The following is a 14,747-nucleotide window of genomic DNA, read 5'->3' as shown; positions in this document are numbered from 1 at the left end:
TTTGCCCCCCTGCTATGCCTTACACCCCCCCGACACATCCTTAGACCTGTCCCCCGTTGTCACGCCCCATCCAGGCTGCGGATCTGAATCTCTCTGGTTTCCCCTGTCTCGCTACAATCCATTCCTGGATTTCCTTATGCTCTCTCCTGAACTTCTGACTCCAGTCCTGCCCTTAGCTTCAGCTTCTGTTCCCTTTATAAGGTGTCCCCCACCCGTTATGTTTGTCTCAGTCTGCAGTCTATAGTTATGTCTTTCTCTGATGTGTGTTTAGATTCAATGTTTAGTTTGTTTATTAGTAATTCGGTTGGCAGGGTTTAGTGTTAGGACCCACCGATATATCGGAGTACTTTGGCATAGTGGTGGGCTAAGCATACTATGGCCATAATATGTGACTGAATCTCCAATCTTGTTATCTTAGAAAGGGGTTCTATTCATGTCCTTGTCTAGTCTGCCCTGTTCAGTCCAGTTATTCCTGTATAGTCCTGTCATGTGTAACCTGGTCAGTCTTGTCAGCCCTGTACTCTGTTGTCCTGTCCTTTGCCCCGGGAGAGGGGCATCCTGTCCTATTTCCTATGTCGGATCTTCTGTGTAGCCTGTCCCTGTAACCTGTACTTCTGATTCTGCAACCCGTTTCTACTCTTTTGGTTCTGTCCTTAGCTGCAAGATATCTCTATATCCTGTTATCAGTACTGGATACCCCCCGCTGCTATTTCAGCGTCCTGGTATGGCCCAACACTCAGGGAAGTGTGGTTACCCTGCATCTGGTCCACCGTTACTCCTCTCTTGCACGGTGACTCCTGAAACTCATTGGGCGCTTTGGGTCATTACCGTCATCTGTATAGACCCCGTTCGTGACACCCGTGCTCCAGATTCCCTGGTGTCAAGTGGGGGCAGCCAGTGAACGTCTGCGCGATGCGCATAGACAACCTCCACTGCTGCTGGACGTTAATTCTGCCCCAGAGAAAGCGCCGGCAGCAGCGGAGGTTGTCTGTGTGCACTGTGCAGACATCCACCGGCTGTCAGAGAGGAGGATCCGGGTGCCCTGCAGCGCTACGGGGGATCTGGATCTTAGTCCTGTTGTCAGACTTCTATTTGACGTCTGATTATGAGACGACCTTTAATATAAGACGAGGGGTATCTTGCCAGTCTGTTTCCAATAGTAAACTCCCAAGGATACGTGGCAAGTGGCATTTTTAATCTTTTCCTGCCAAAGCTTTTAGTGAGATTTTTACCTCTTTTTACCAAAATTTTATCTTTGTGAGTGAATTGTGTCCACCTGGTGGGTAATTCTGCCACAAACACTCCCATTTTCCATTCTGCTGTAACCCCCAGTACAGCTGTGCCACCCAGTATATGCATGTACCATTCTATTCTGTAGTTATAAGGGCCTTTAGGTGATATGCACTTTTCAGAATATCAAATGTGACATTTTGACCACTTGATTTTGATTGGGTTAACAGTCGGCAGCAGATGGAGGTTAAGAATCAGCAGCTGCTGGGGGGTGAACGAGAGCTGCATGGTCCTCCCAAAAGCATTTGCCAACACAGAATACTGGCTGGGAAGCGTCCTTCCTTTTGCCTTTCCTTACGCACACTTGGCATTCCCTTTGGGGGTTTCTCGTTGTGGTAGTTGGAGGATGTTATAGATGAATTGGGCTTCAGCAGTCCTTCCCACTCCTGGAACTGCTGAAGGGCCAGGTGCATCAGAAGTCAAATCCTCGGAAATCAACGGGAGCTGAAATTGCAGAAATGTTTTTGCTCCGTGGAGTTCCTTTTTAAAAATGAGGAAGATCATGTAGATTGCCACCTTTTGTCTATCATGCTTACACTTCCTCATGATAAATTATGGAAGTAGGAGAAAAACAACCCAAATTCCACGTGTGAGAATATGAAAAAAATGTAATAGTAATAAATACTCCCCAGAAAAGCAACTTCCAATAACACTCTTCCTGAGGATATTTAACACAATATGACAACCATGGAGCACATATAAATGGGGAGAAAAGAAACAACAATAATAGTGTAGTATGAACACACAAATGGGAAAAAAATAAAAAAAAAAAGGGGGTTGTAAGATCCACTCACAAACACGTTGGATAAAGCAAGCTCATCAGAGGTTCAGTAGATTATCAGCAGAATTAAATGGCTTCTAAAATCTATAAAAACAAGGAGAACAAAAATGGTGCAATATCATCACAAAACAGGAATAGAGAGGTCTGGCTACACTTACAGTTGGAAGAGGCACGACTATACATAAATAGTGTGCAAAAACACAATGTAAACCAAAACCAGTCCCAAATATCGCTGTTATAGTGGTAAGGAAACTCTCTCTATGCGTTTTGTCAGTAGTCCGCTGGCTTCTTCAGGAGAAAAAGTCAAATGGATTGGTATGCGTAGTCAGTGAGAATAAATTGATGTGTTTCAAGCCCGTGCCTTGATTAAATACTCGTTTACTTCCGGGTTTCGGCCGTCTCGTGTCATCGCGCATCCAATCCGGCTGCTGGTCTGCCCAAACGTTGTCTGCGCCGTGTACGCGATTACATAGTCGCGTGCATCATCTCGTCTGGCTGCCAGTCCGTTTGTTCTTTACTCTCATCGGATGCTTGGTTGCGTAATCATACGGAATCGGCAAGGCAGCATGACGTTCCCCTTGTTGTTCAACAAGTACGTCCGGAGATCTTTAGACCGCATTTATGGTGTTATTAGCCGCGGCAAGAACGTGTAAAATGTAGGGCTGCAACTAACGATTATTTTCGATTAGTTGGCCGATTATTTTTTCGATTAATCGGATAAAAAAAATGTACATTTAAAATAATTTAATAAGCAAATGATGTTAAATACAAACAGCAGAATAAAAAAAAAGTTTGATAAAATGCATTTCTTGTCTTTATTTCCCAACCAGCCCCCCCAATTTATGCACACTTGAGCCCAGGCTTGCCACGCTGCCTCCCAGACATGTCATGCTGCCTCCCACATATGCCACTGTGCCTGATATGCCTTATACCCCCTGATACACCACTCCATCCTCCCCAGACATGCCACGCTGCCCTCCTCACATATGCCTTATATACCGTATATGCCTTATACCCCCCAGATATCTCATAGTGCCCTCATAGAGTCACAGACCTGTTCACAGCACACCGACACCATACTTTTATAAATAAGTACTGGGTTAATCTTCACTGCCCCCAGGATTTAGATTCCCCTTAGTCTGCCCCCCTTTACCTCTAACTGCACCTTAAGTTAACTTTATTAAATTAATCAAATTAACCCTCAGTCCTCATCATTAAATTAACCCTAAACACCCCATTAACAATAACTACCCCTAAATTAACTCTAAATACCCCATCAAACATAACTACCCTAAATTAACCCTAAACACACCATTAACCACAGCATCCCCTAAATTAACCCTAAAGACCCCCATCAACCACAACAGCCCCTAAATTAACCCCAAACACCCCATTAACCCCAAACACCCCATTAACCATAGCTGCCCCTAAATTAACCCTAAACACCCTATTAACCATAGCTGTCCCTAAATTACCCCTAAACACCCCATTAACCATAGCTGCCCCTAAACACACCATTAACCATAACTGCCTCTAAATTAACCCCCACCTCCCCTAACTTTCAGCAGCCCAAATATTAATTTTATACTTACAGTTAGATGAGTGTCACAGCCACGTGGTTCTGGCCTTCTGGGTAGTGATGTCCGGATCATGAACGAATCGTTCATTTGATCCGGTTCTTTTTAGTGATCCGGATGAATCGGTTCACTAGACTGAACGATTCATTTGTAGCGGTTCAGTCTGTGAATCATGCAGCTGTAACCTGATCCTAGAGCTGTGAGTCATCTGCAGAGCACTCAGACACAGACTCTGGGGTCAGGTTACAGCTCATTAATTCACACAGGAACGATGACTCAGAGTCAGAGAGTCGTTCAAAGAGTCGAATGAACCGAATCTTACAGGGATCCGGATCTTACAAGGATCCAAATCTTACAGAGATTCGAATCATTCAGAGAATATTACTGATACCATACTTTTATAAATAAATACATTAATAATGTTCACACTGCCCCCAGGATTTAGATTCCCCTGAGTTTGCCCCCATTTACCTATAACTGCACCTACAGTTAACTTTATTAAATTAATTAAATTAACCCTCAGTCATCAGCATAAAATTAACCCTTATACCCCATCAACCATAACTGCCCCTGAAATTAACCGTAAAGATCCCATTAACCATAACGGCCCCTGAAATTAACCCTAAAGACCCCATTAACCATAACGGCCCCTGAAATTAACCCTAAATACTCCATTAACCATAACTGCCCCTACATTAATTGCATATACTCCAGATAAATTACCTAATAAATTGGTATGGTTGATGGGGTCTTTAGTGTTAATTTAGGGGCAGTTATGCTTAATGGGGTGTTTAGTGTTAATTTAGGGGCAGTTATGCTTAATGAGGTGTTTAGGGTTAATTTGGGGGCAATTATGCTTAACGGGGTGTTTAGGGTTAATTTAGGGGCAGTTATGGTTAATGGGGTGTTAAGAGTTAATTTTAAGGGCAGTCATGGTTGATGGGGTGTTAAGTGTTAATTTTAGGGGCAGTCATGGGTGATGGGGTGTTTAGGGTTAATTTAATGGTGAGGGTTAATATAATTAATTTAATAAAAGTTAGCTTAAGGTGCAGTTGCAGGTAAAGGGGAATGTAAATCCTGGGGGCAGTGATTATTAATGTATTATTTATAACAGTATGGTGATATTCTCTGAATGATTAGAATGCCAATGAAGGCAGAGAGTCGTTCAAAGATCCGGATCTTACAATGATCTGGATCTGCCGGGTTTTTAAGCTGATTTTACTCGTTTTTGCTTATTGTCTCCTGAAGAAGCCGACGTGCTATCGGCGAAACGCGTCGAGACCAATAAATATTGATATCTCACAGCTGTCTACCGGAGTTTCCTACACATCAGGCTTTTGCACATTACTCGTTGAGTTGTGCCACTTCTTTGATGTAAGTGCATGTTTGATTCATCTTTTTGCGGCTTTAAGATACTGCACCATTGTGGTTCTCCTTGGTTTTACAGCTCTCCACATTCAAGTTTATCCAGAGTCCGTATTTTGATGAGCCTCATATTTTCGACCCGTTTGTGAGTGGATCTTATATTTGATTTTATTTTTATTTGATCTACATATTACACTATTGGTGTCTGTTTCTTTCCCCCATGTATATGCGCTCCATTGTTTGCTGTTGATTTTCGTATACACTTCAGGAAGAGTGTTTATGGAAGCTGTTTTTAGTGTGGGGAAGTATTAATTTTATTATTTGATTGTTTCACGTGGAACATTGGTACTTTTTTGCCTGCCGGGTAGAGAGGCAGAGCGGTGTATGGGAGGGGGGAGGAGTCAGAGGGGTGTATGGGAGCCACCCTCCAATATACACCACTCTGGCTCCTCCCCCTCTCATACACCACTCTGCCTCTCTACCCGGCTCCCTGGTGTCTTGTCAGAAACGGAGGTTCACAGGAGGCAGAGTGGAGTATGGGAGGGGGGAGGAGGCAGAGTGGAGTATGGAAGGGGGGGAGGAGGCAAAGTGATGTATGGGAGGGGGAGGAGCCAACGTGATGTAAGGGAGGGGGAGGAGCCAGAGTGGTGTATGGGAGGAGGCAGAGTGGAGTATGGGAGGGGGAGGAGCCAAAGTGATGTATGGGAGGGGAGGAGGCAGAGTGGTATATGGGAGGGGGAGGAGGCAAAGTGATGTATGGGAGGGGGAGGAGGCAAAGTGATGTATGGGAGGGGAGGAGCCAAAGTGGTGTATGGGAGGGGGGAGGAGGCAGAGTGGTGTATGGGAGGGAGGAGGAGGCAGAGTGGAGTATGAGAGGGGGGAGGAGCCAGAGTGGTGTATGGGAGGGGGAGGAGCCAGAGTGGTGTATGGGAGGAGGAGCAGCCAGAGTGGTGTATGGGTAAGTTATAGTGGTGTATGGGGGGTATTATGAATTTTTAAGGCATATAGGGGGTATAAGGCATATGGATATTAGGCATATCAGGGGGGGCATAAACATATCTGGGGTAAAAGGTATATCAGGGGGCTCAGTGGCATATCACTGGCATATAAGGAGTATAAGGCATATCAGGGGGCACAGTGGAATCTGGCATATAAAAGGTATAAGGCATATATGGGGGCAGAGTGGCAAGCTGGGGGTCAGATGTGCATAACTGGGGGCAGTTTGGTAAATAAAAAAAATTTAAACAAGGCTTTTTTTTCAGTTTTTATTAAATATGAAAAATAGTTAACATGAATTAATATTTACTAATAACTTTGTATTAAAACCTAGTTTGAGAAACACTGTTTGGGTTCTTGTAGCTTTTATTATGTCAGTAAAATAAGAAGGTGAATAGAGAGAGGCCATTGCAATAAAGAGATGAAAGTGTAAATTGTACGTTTTTTATTGCAATTTTTCTTCAATTTAAAATAATGTATTTTTTTATCCGATTAATCGACAAAATAATCGGCCAACTAATCGATTATTAAAATAATTGTTAGTTGCAGCCCTAGTTACATTATCATGCCATTATTAAAACATTAGGTAGATCAATGCATTAAAGTGCCAATGCTATAAAGTGCTATATAGAACCAAATAATACAGATAATTTTCAGAGCTAATCCCATGTTGGGGAAAATAAGCATAATTACATTAACCCCTTCAGGACCGGGATGTACCTGGTACTTCCTGGTTAACAGTCACCGGTAGACCGGGACGTACCAGGTACGTCTCCTCCAAAAACCGCCCCCACATCGCCACAATCGTGGCGATCGTGGGGGCGCTGCTGCTGCTGTCTGCCCAGCAGAGCCGCTCAGAGCCCACCCCCAAGCCTACGATCACTCCCACGGAGTGATTCTCTACGCAGAAACCGCGATTGCAGAAAAATCTGCAATCGGGGTTTCAGCTGCCACAGGCAGCTTCAGGGAAGGGGGTGGTGTGTTGAATGGGTCCCCACACAAGTGAGTGTGGAGACCAGCCCCCCCCTTCCTCAGTTAACCCCTAACCCCCTCTTCCTCAATTAACCCCTTCAATGCTGCGATTGTGTATGACCCCCATCGCAGCATTGCAGGGGTTAATATTAGTCCCCACAAGCTTGTGGGGACTAAATATCAGTCAATGCTGTGCTTCAATGGAGCATCAGCATTGAAAGTTAAAAAAAAAATGTAAAAAATAATAATAATAAAAAAAAAATAACAGCACTGACCTGAAAGTCCAGGGTGCTTCCAGGTCAAATGCTGGGCTGGGCTGATCAGATCGCTCCTGGCCAATAGGAGTGATCGGATCATTATGGCAGCCCACGGATGACCCTGCTCTACAAAGAGAGAGGGGTCATCTAGGGTAATTATGAAAAAACAAATTATTAATAAATGAAAAAATCATAATTATTACCTGATCACTTGTCGGTGACATTTTAAGTCGCTGATTATTGATCAGTCTCCCTGATTGATGTCAGCGGCCTAAACCTCTCACTTACAAGTAATCTGATAAAAAAAAAAATATTTTAAAAAATGTAAATGCACATGTTCCAGTTTTGCCCTCATAGCTTCCTCAAAAAATGCACGAACCGTGCATGTGAGGCCTTGTTGGAACCGGGGGATGTTGGTGAACAAAATGTGGTGTTTTCTTCCAGTGTTACACATATGCTGTGCAAGAAATAAATTGCAAGATTGAAATTTATGCGTTAAAAACGCAATAAAATAATTTCCCTGTGAAGTTTGGCAGACATCAGTGAAGAAATGGCTGGCTGAAAACTGTCAAAACTACCCTAGTTGAACACCTTGACTCGTCTACTGTTCATAAATATATACTTTTATGGGGTAATTTACAGTGGGGGGCTTCCAAAATGTCCCAAATGGGATATGGGCCCAGGAAACCAATTTCTGAAAATTCCAAATTTTCAAAGTAAAATGCGCATGTTCCAGTTTTGCCCTCATGGCTTCCTCAAAAAATGCATGAACCATGCATGTGAGGCCTTGCAGAAGAAAACAATTTTGTGTTTTCTTCTGCAGTTGCACATATTCTATACAAAATATAATATAAAATCTAAAGCAACATTGCAACATACGCAAAAAAAAACAAAAAAATATAAAAATACCTCAAAATTTGGCAGCAATTGGCGATAAAATCCCTGTTTGAAAAGTGTCAAAATGACCCTAGTTGTACACCTTGACTTATCTACTGTTCATAAACATAATTTTGGGGGGATAATCAGTATCTGTGACAACTATTGCAGTTATTAGCCCACCATTCCAAATTTTAAAAAAATTACATTTCAAAAACGTGATGCATGCCTTGCAATATTTGCCCTATACTGGTCAAAATAGATGAAAATCCTGGCCATGTTGGGTGGTTTCCAAATCAGGACAACTTAATGAATATATTTGGGATAATTTTTTTCCCATTGGTTCAATGTGTGTACAATTTGTATGTATACAAAACTGTAAAAAAAATGCGTTTTTTTTCATTCCCCCCCACCACTTTTTCCAGTTTATTTCAAACAAAACAATGTACTATCCAGCTTAATATGGTTTCAAATGAAAGCCCTACTTGTGCTGAAAAAAACAATATATGATTTGTGTGGGTGCACCAATTGATAAGAGAAATTACAGTTGAAGAAAGACATGGCAAAAACACAAAAACGGCTCCGGTCCTTTAGCGACACGTTAGTATCAAAAAACGGGTCCTGAAGGGGTTAAAGTGCAATTCTAATAGCATACCAGCATATGAAAGTGCTTTAAGTGATGAGTGCAATTAGGAGGAAAAAGTGCATCTCCATAGAAGAGAAAGTGCCATGTGCAAGTACATTTTTTTTTTTAATCATATTTACCTTATTTGCTCGATTATAAGACGACCCTGATTATAAGACGACCCCCCAAAATCTGAATATTAACTTAGGAACAAAAGAAAAAGCCTGAATATAAGACGACCCCAAAGGAAAAAAGTTTTACCAGTAAATGTTAATTCATGTAAACTATTTTTTTTAATAAAAGCTATGATTGAGAAAAATATATTTTTTGTTTTTATTTCTTGTATTTTCCAACCTGTCCCCCAGTTACGCACATCTGCCCCCAGGCTTGCCACTCCAATATGGCACTGTGGCCCATGATATGCCTTTTAACCCTCTATATGCCACTGTGCCCCATGGTATGCCTTTTGACCCCCTATGTGCCACTCTGCCTCCAGAAATGCCTTATACCCCTATATCCCATTCTGGCATTTAGGGGGTTAAAATGCATATTATGGGGCAGAGTGGCATATAGGGAGGTATAAGGCATTTCAGGAGGCAGAGTGGCATTAAGGGAGTTAAAAGGCATTGTATAGAGCACTCTGCCTCCAGATATGCCTTATACCCCTATATGCCACTCTGCCATTTAGGGGGTTAAAAGGCATATTATGGGGCAGAGTGGCATATAGGGAGGTATAAGGCATTTCAGGAGGCAGAGTGCTCTATTAAATGCCCCCTTAACGCCACTCCAGAAATGCCCTATGCCCCATTTAACACACACACACCCTATACCCCCATTTAACTAACACACACACACACACACACACACACATCAATACCTATTACCTTAAAGTTTGGTAAGGAAAAGGCTCTACATTGATTACAATGCTTCAGGACGCTATGTTTAAGATTTAGATTACGTATACCGCCCAGATGTTCCAGGGCTCTGATTTTTAGCTCTCTCGTAGTTCTCCCGATATACTGGGTCCCACAACCACACTCTAGCAGATATGACATTTTTGGACTTACAGTGAATGAAATGCTTAATTATATATTCTTAGTGTTTGTGCATATGAATTTGTTGATTCTTTTACTCTGTTGATGGCACGTTGCATAGTTTGCATTTTCCACATCGGAAGAAACCAGGATTTTTCTTAAAAAGAGGATCACTTTCTTTAGTCTCTTTCATTTCCAGTAAAACACTAGGAGCCAGTATTGATTTAAAATTTTCTGATTTTTTGTAAATGACATTAGGTTTTGCTGGAAGATAAGTCTTTTAAAATACTATCCTGCTTTAAAATAGGCCAGCACTTTGCTATGGTTTTTTTTGATGTCATATGCCTTATCATTATATTTAGTCAGAAAAGCAAAATCAAACTTCCTATCGGATTTATACTTTTTATCTTGTAAGAAAAAAATCTCTTTTCTTTTCCTTTATGGCTTTAAATCTATCCTGTAATAGCCCATCTGGATATTTTCTCTTTGAACTTGTCCATAAGGGCCTAGCGCTGAGTAGAAAAATCAGCATCCTCAGGGCAGTTTCTACGTATACGGGCAAATTGCCCTTTTGGTATATTTTTTTTTTCATTTGTTCATACTACACTATTATTGTTGTTTCTTTTCTCCCCATTTATATGCGCTCCATGGTTGTCATATTAAATTATGGAAGTAGCAGCTGGTCTGCTAATTCCAAACTTTTCATGTGCCTATTATAGGCCTTGATGCACACTGGCTTCAAAGTAACCTGGGTTCTGCCACGGACTGGGACGGGCATAGCGCTTTCGTCATGGGTGGTGCGGAGTGTGCACACATCCTTCCCGTCTCTAAACTTAAGTGCCAGAAGCTCCTGGTGCAGTGGAGCCAGGTCTGTGCTAACTGTGCTGGGAACAAAATGCGGTTACACCTTATAGTACCACAGGTGACCGTCTCAAAACATTAAAGCAATCAGAACAAAGCGACGTTGGCGTAACACTTATAAAGACACAGATGATACCCTTTAGTAATCAGGGGAAGTATAAGGTCCCACACAATTTAGATGTTCTGGGGAACCAGGAGGGTCAAGGTGGCAGTCCTTTCCCTCAAACCCAGAATGCCTGGATGTACACACTCTCACTCTTACAGAATTTATAGAACTTCGCTCCATATCTGAGCGTTTTGAAGGAATATATTGTTTGAATGTTGGTCCTCCCTTATACTTCATGAGATTGCCTAATAATGCTGGGGTATACATCTGTGCAAACCTGGCCTGAAAGTGGGTAAGAAAGGGGCATACCTTATATAGCCTAGCATACTGGGGTTCTTTTGGGGGGTATTGACACCCTGAAACGGAGGAAACGTAACAGCATTTCATAACGTAACCTGGGTATTGTATGGGATAATATGGAGGTAGATATAACTATCTTTGCTCTATGCCCATGAAAAGGGTAAGGGCCCAAAATTGTTGGATACCAGTTTTGGATAAACTGCAAGTTGGAGGGGGGGGCAGCAAGATATTGCACTGCATAAATAAGTTTGGGAGGCTATCACACAAGAATATTCTTCCCCCGAAAGAGGTCCAAAACCTGCCACATCTACCTTTATGTCAGTCTTGGCAGTAAAAGTTGTAATGATTGGTAAGGTTCAGTTTGGGGGAACCCATGCCTCACCATCACCAGCAGCTGGGGCAGGTGAAGGGCAAGTGGTATGTCTACTCTTTGTTGCTGGCTCAGCAACAAGAGGAACTGTGACACTCAGAAGTCTGACGCAGTGGCAGTTGCAGTAGAAGATGCAGATGCCAAAATGGCATATATATACACTATACTGCTTCTTCAATACCAAAAAATAAAAATCCTGATACAAATGAAGCCTAACTGGATATTTAGAGGAAGGGTACCTAACCTATTTTTTTTGTTATTTTTTTTTTTTTTTTAGATTTTCTCCCACAAATCCATAACCTTCCCATTTTTTTTTACACCCAATTAAAGGGGGGGGATTGATTAATAAAGACCTAAGAAGGCAATAAAGATCAAACAGAAACGAAAAATCAAATAAAAAATTCAAATAACAAAAAAATGAAAAAAAAATCTATGAAAAACTATAAAAATAGAATAATCACTCAGTAACACAAACTCTCCTCTCTCTGACACAAGATCAAAGTGACAGAAAAAGGTAGGGCTTTGTTATGTCACTGAGCGTGTCATTTTTTGGGATGTGACCACTGATTGTTTTTTCACAGTGATTACATAACTTATTTTAAAAAAAAATATTGGATGAGCCTGGTCTGCCTAAACTACCAAGGCAACCAGAATTAACTCACCCCATCAAACTCAATGAATGTGGGGGCTGAGGATTAATGACAAGCATTGCCTAATCCTCTATGCAATTGTTGGGATAGCCAATGTCCCCTCTTTTTGGGCAACTCAGGCTTGCCTCTCTTAAGAGGCATCCTGAAACACCCCTCACCATATTTACATCCTGGTTGGAGGCGTGATTGACAGACCAGTGACTTGCCTCTTCGGTGAGTCAGGTTCTGAAGCCAGTTTTAGACATGAGGCATGTCACGCTTGCTTCAATTAGAAAACATCCTGGATCGGCCATTACCAGATTTCCATCTGGCTGGGAGGCGTGTTTAAAAGATCTGCATCACTGGTCAGCGGAAAATCACGTTACCGCGTACATACATGGGCATCGTCACAAATGTATTGGATCGTGAGCCCGTGTACGGGATAAAGGTTATTTCTGTCCTTTAAGTGTAAATTTAGATTGTACATATTCATTTCAACTATTTCTTCTAAAGTTAATTCATGTTAACTACTTAAGGACTGAGCTGTTTTTTCTTTTTGTGCCCTTCGTGACCAAGGCCGTTTTAACATTTTTGTGGTGCTGGTGCTTATATTATAACAATATTTTTATTAGTGATATTGCAGAAGGTCTTGATGGAAAGGAATGTCTTTTTGCTGACTAAGTTTCAGATCCCCTGCAGTGCTGCAGGGGACCTGGATCATAGTCTCTAACAGCCGGTGTGTGCGTGTGAGGGGGTGTCTGAGCAATGCGCGCAGACAACTTCCGCTACTGTCCTCCACTTCTGCCAGGACTTCTATGATGGAGCACCAGCATTAGGGCTGCAACTAACGATTATTTTAATAATCGATTAGTTGGCCGATTATTTTGTCGATTAATCGGATAAAAAAAATACATTATTTTAAATTGAAGAAAAATTACAATAAAAAACGTACAATTTACACTTTCATCTCTTTATTGCAATGGCCTCTCTCTATTCACCTTCTTATTTTACTGACATAATAATAAAAGCTACAAGAACCCAAACACAGTGTTTCTCAAACTAGGTTTTAATACAAAGTTATTAAATATTAATTCATATGTTAACTATTTTTCATATTTAATAAAAACTGAGAAAAAAGCCGTTTAAATTTTTTTATTTACCAAACTGCCCCCAGATATGCACATCTGACCCCCAGCTTGCCACTCTGCCCCATATATGCCTTATACCTCTTATTTGCCAGATTCCACTGTGCCCCCTGATATGCCACTGTGCCCCCTGATATGCCACTGTGCCCCTGATATGCCTTATACTCCTTATATGCCAGTGATATGCAACTGAGCCCCCTGATATACCTTTTACCCCCAGATTTGTTTTATGCCCCCCTGATATGCCTAATATCAATGTCTTATACCCCCTATATGCCACTGAGCCCCCTGATATACCTTTTACCCCCAGATATGTTTATGCCCCCCTGATATGCCTAATATCCATATGCCTTATACCCCCTATATGCCCTAAAAATTCATAATACCCCCCATACGCCACTATAACTCACCCATACACCACTCTGGCTCCTCCCCTCCCATACACGACTCTGGCTCCTCCCCTCCGATAAACCACTCTGGCTCCTCCGCCTCCCAAACACCACTCTGGCTCCTCCCCCCTCTCATACTCCACTCTGCCTCCTCCCCCCTCCCATACACCACTCTGCCTCCTCCCCGCCCATACATCACTTTGGCTCCTCCCCTCCCATACATCACTTTGCCTCCTCCCCTCCCATATACCACTCTGCCTCCTCCCCTCCCATACATCACTTTGGCTCCTCCCCCTCCCATACTCCACTCTGCCTCCTCCCATACACCACTCTGGCTCCTCCCCCCATACTCCACTCTGGCTCCTCCCATACTCCACTCTGCCTCCTCCCATACATCACATTGGCTCCTCCCCCTCCCATACATCACTTTGCCTCCTCCCCCCTCCCATACTCCACTCTGCCTCCTGTGAACCTCCGTTTCTGACAAGACAACAGGGAGCCGGGTAGAGAGGCAGAGTGGCGTATGAGAGGGGGAGGAGCCAGAGTGGTGTATTGGAGGGTGGCTCCCATACACCCCTCTGACTCCTCCCCCCTCCCATACACCGCTCTGCCTCTCTACCCGGCTCCGTTACTGAAGGCACTTTCATTGCAGCTTCATAGAAGCCACAGTGTAAGTGAAGGGCAGTAACGGAGGCTGTCAGCTGGTGGGGGTCTGCATCGCACAGACAGACTCCGTTACTCACCTTCACTTACACTGAGGCTTCTATGAAGCTGCAGGGAAAGTGCCTGTCAGTAACGGTGCCGGGTAGAGAGGCAGAGTGATGTATGGGAGGGGGGAGGAGGCAGATGGAAGGGGGAGAGAGAGACGGAAGTGAGAGACCGGCCGACAGTGAGGGGAATCCAGGTCCCCTGCAGCGTTGCGGGGGATCTGGATTCCGGTGTTATAATCCGATCTCTGTTTGAGGTCGGATTATATAAGGAGAGGAGTTTTTCAGAGCATTTGCTCTGAAAAAAACTCTTTTTATAATCGATAAAAATCGATCCGATTAATCGATGATGAAATTCGTTGACAACGATTTTCATTATCGATTATTATCGATTAGTTGTTTCAGCCCTAACCAGCATGACGTAACCTTCTGGTGCTCCACCATAGAAGCCCTGGCGGAAGTATTGG

The 14,747-nt window shown here is 42.8% G+C and overlaps 1 protein-coding gene across 1 annotated transcript in view; it reads right to left on the bottom strand.

The window, feature by feature from the left end:
* LTV1 (LTV1 ribosome biogenesis factor) overlaps positions 1-14,747 on the bottom strand; it is a 64,870-nt gene that overhangs the window by 35,604 nt on the left and 14,519 nt on the right. The gene's annotated exons all lie outside the window — the stretch shown is intronic.

The sequence above is a fragment of the Spea bombifrons genome, chromosome 3 (assembly GCF_027358695.1).
Source record: "Spea bombifrons isolate aSpeBom1 chromosome 3, aSpeBom1.2.pri, whole genome shotgun sequence".
In the NCBI taxonomy this organism is placed as follows: Eukaryota; Metazoa; Chordata; class Amphibia; order Anura; family Pelobatidae; genus Spea; species Spea bombifrons.
Note: the sequence above shows the minus strand (reverse complement) of the source record. Positions and strands in the feature narration are given on the sequence as shown.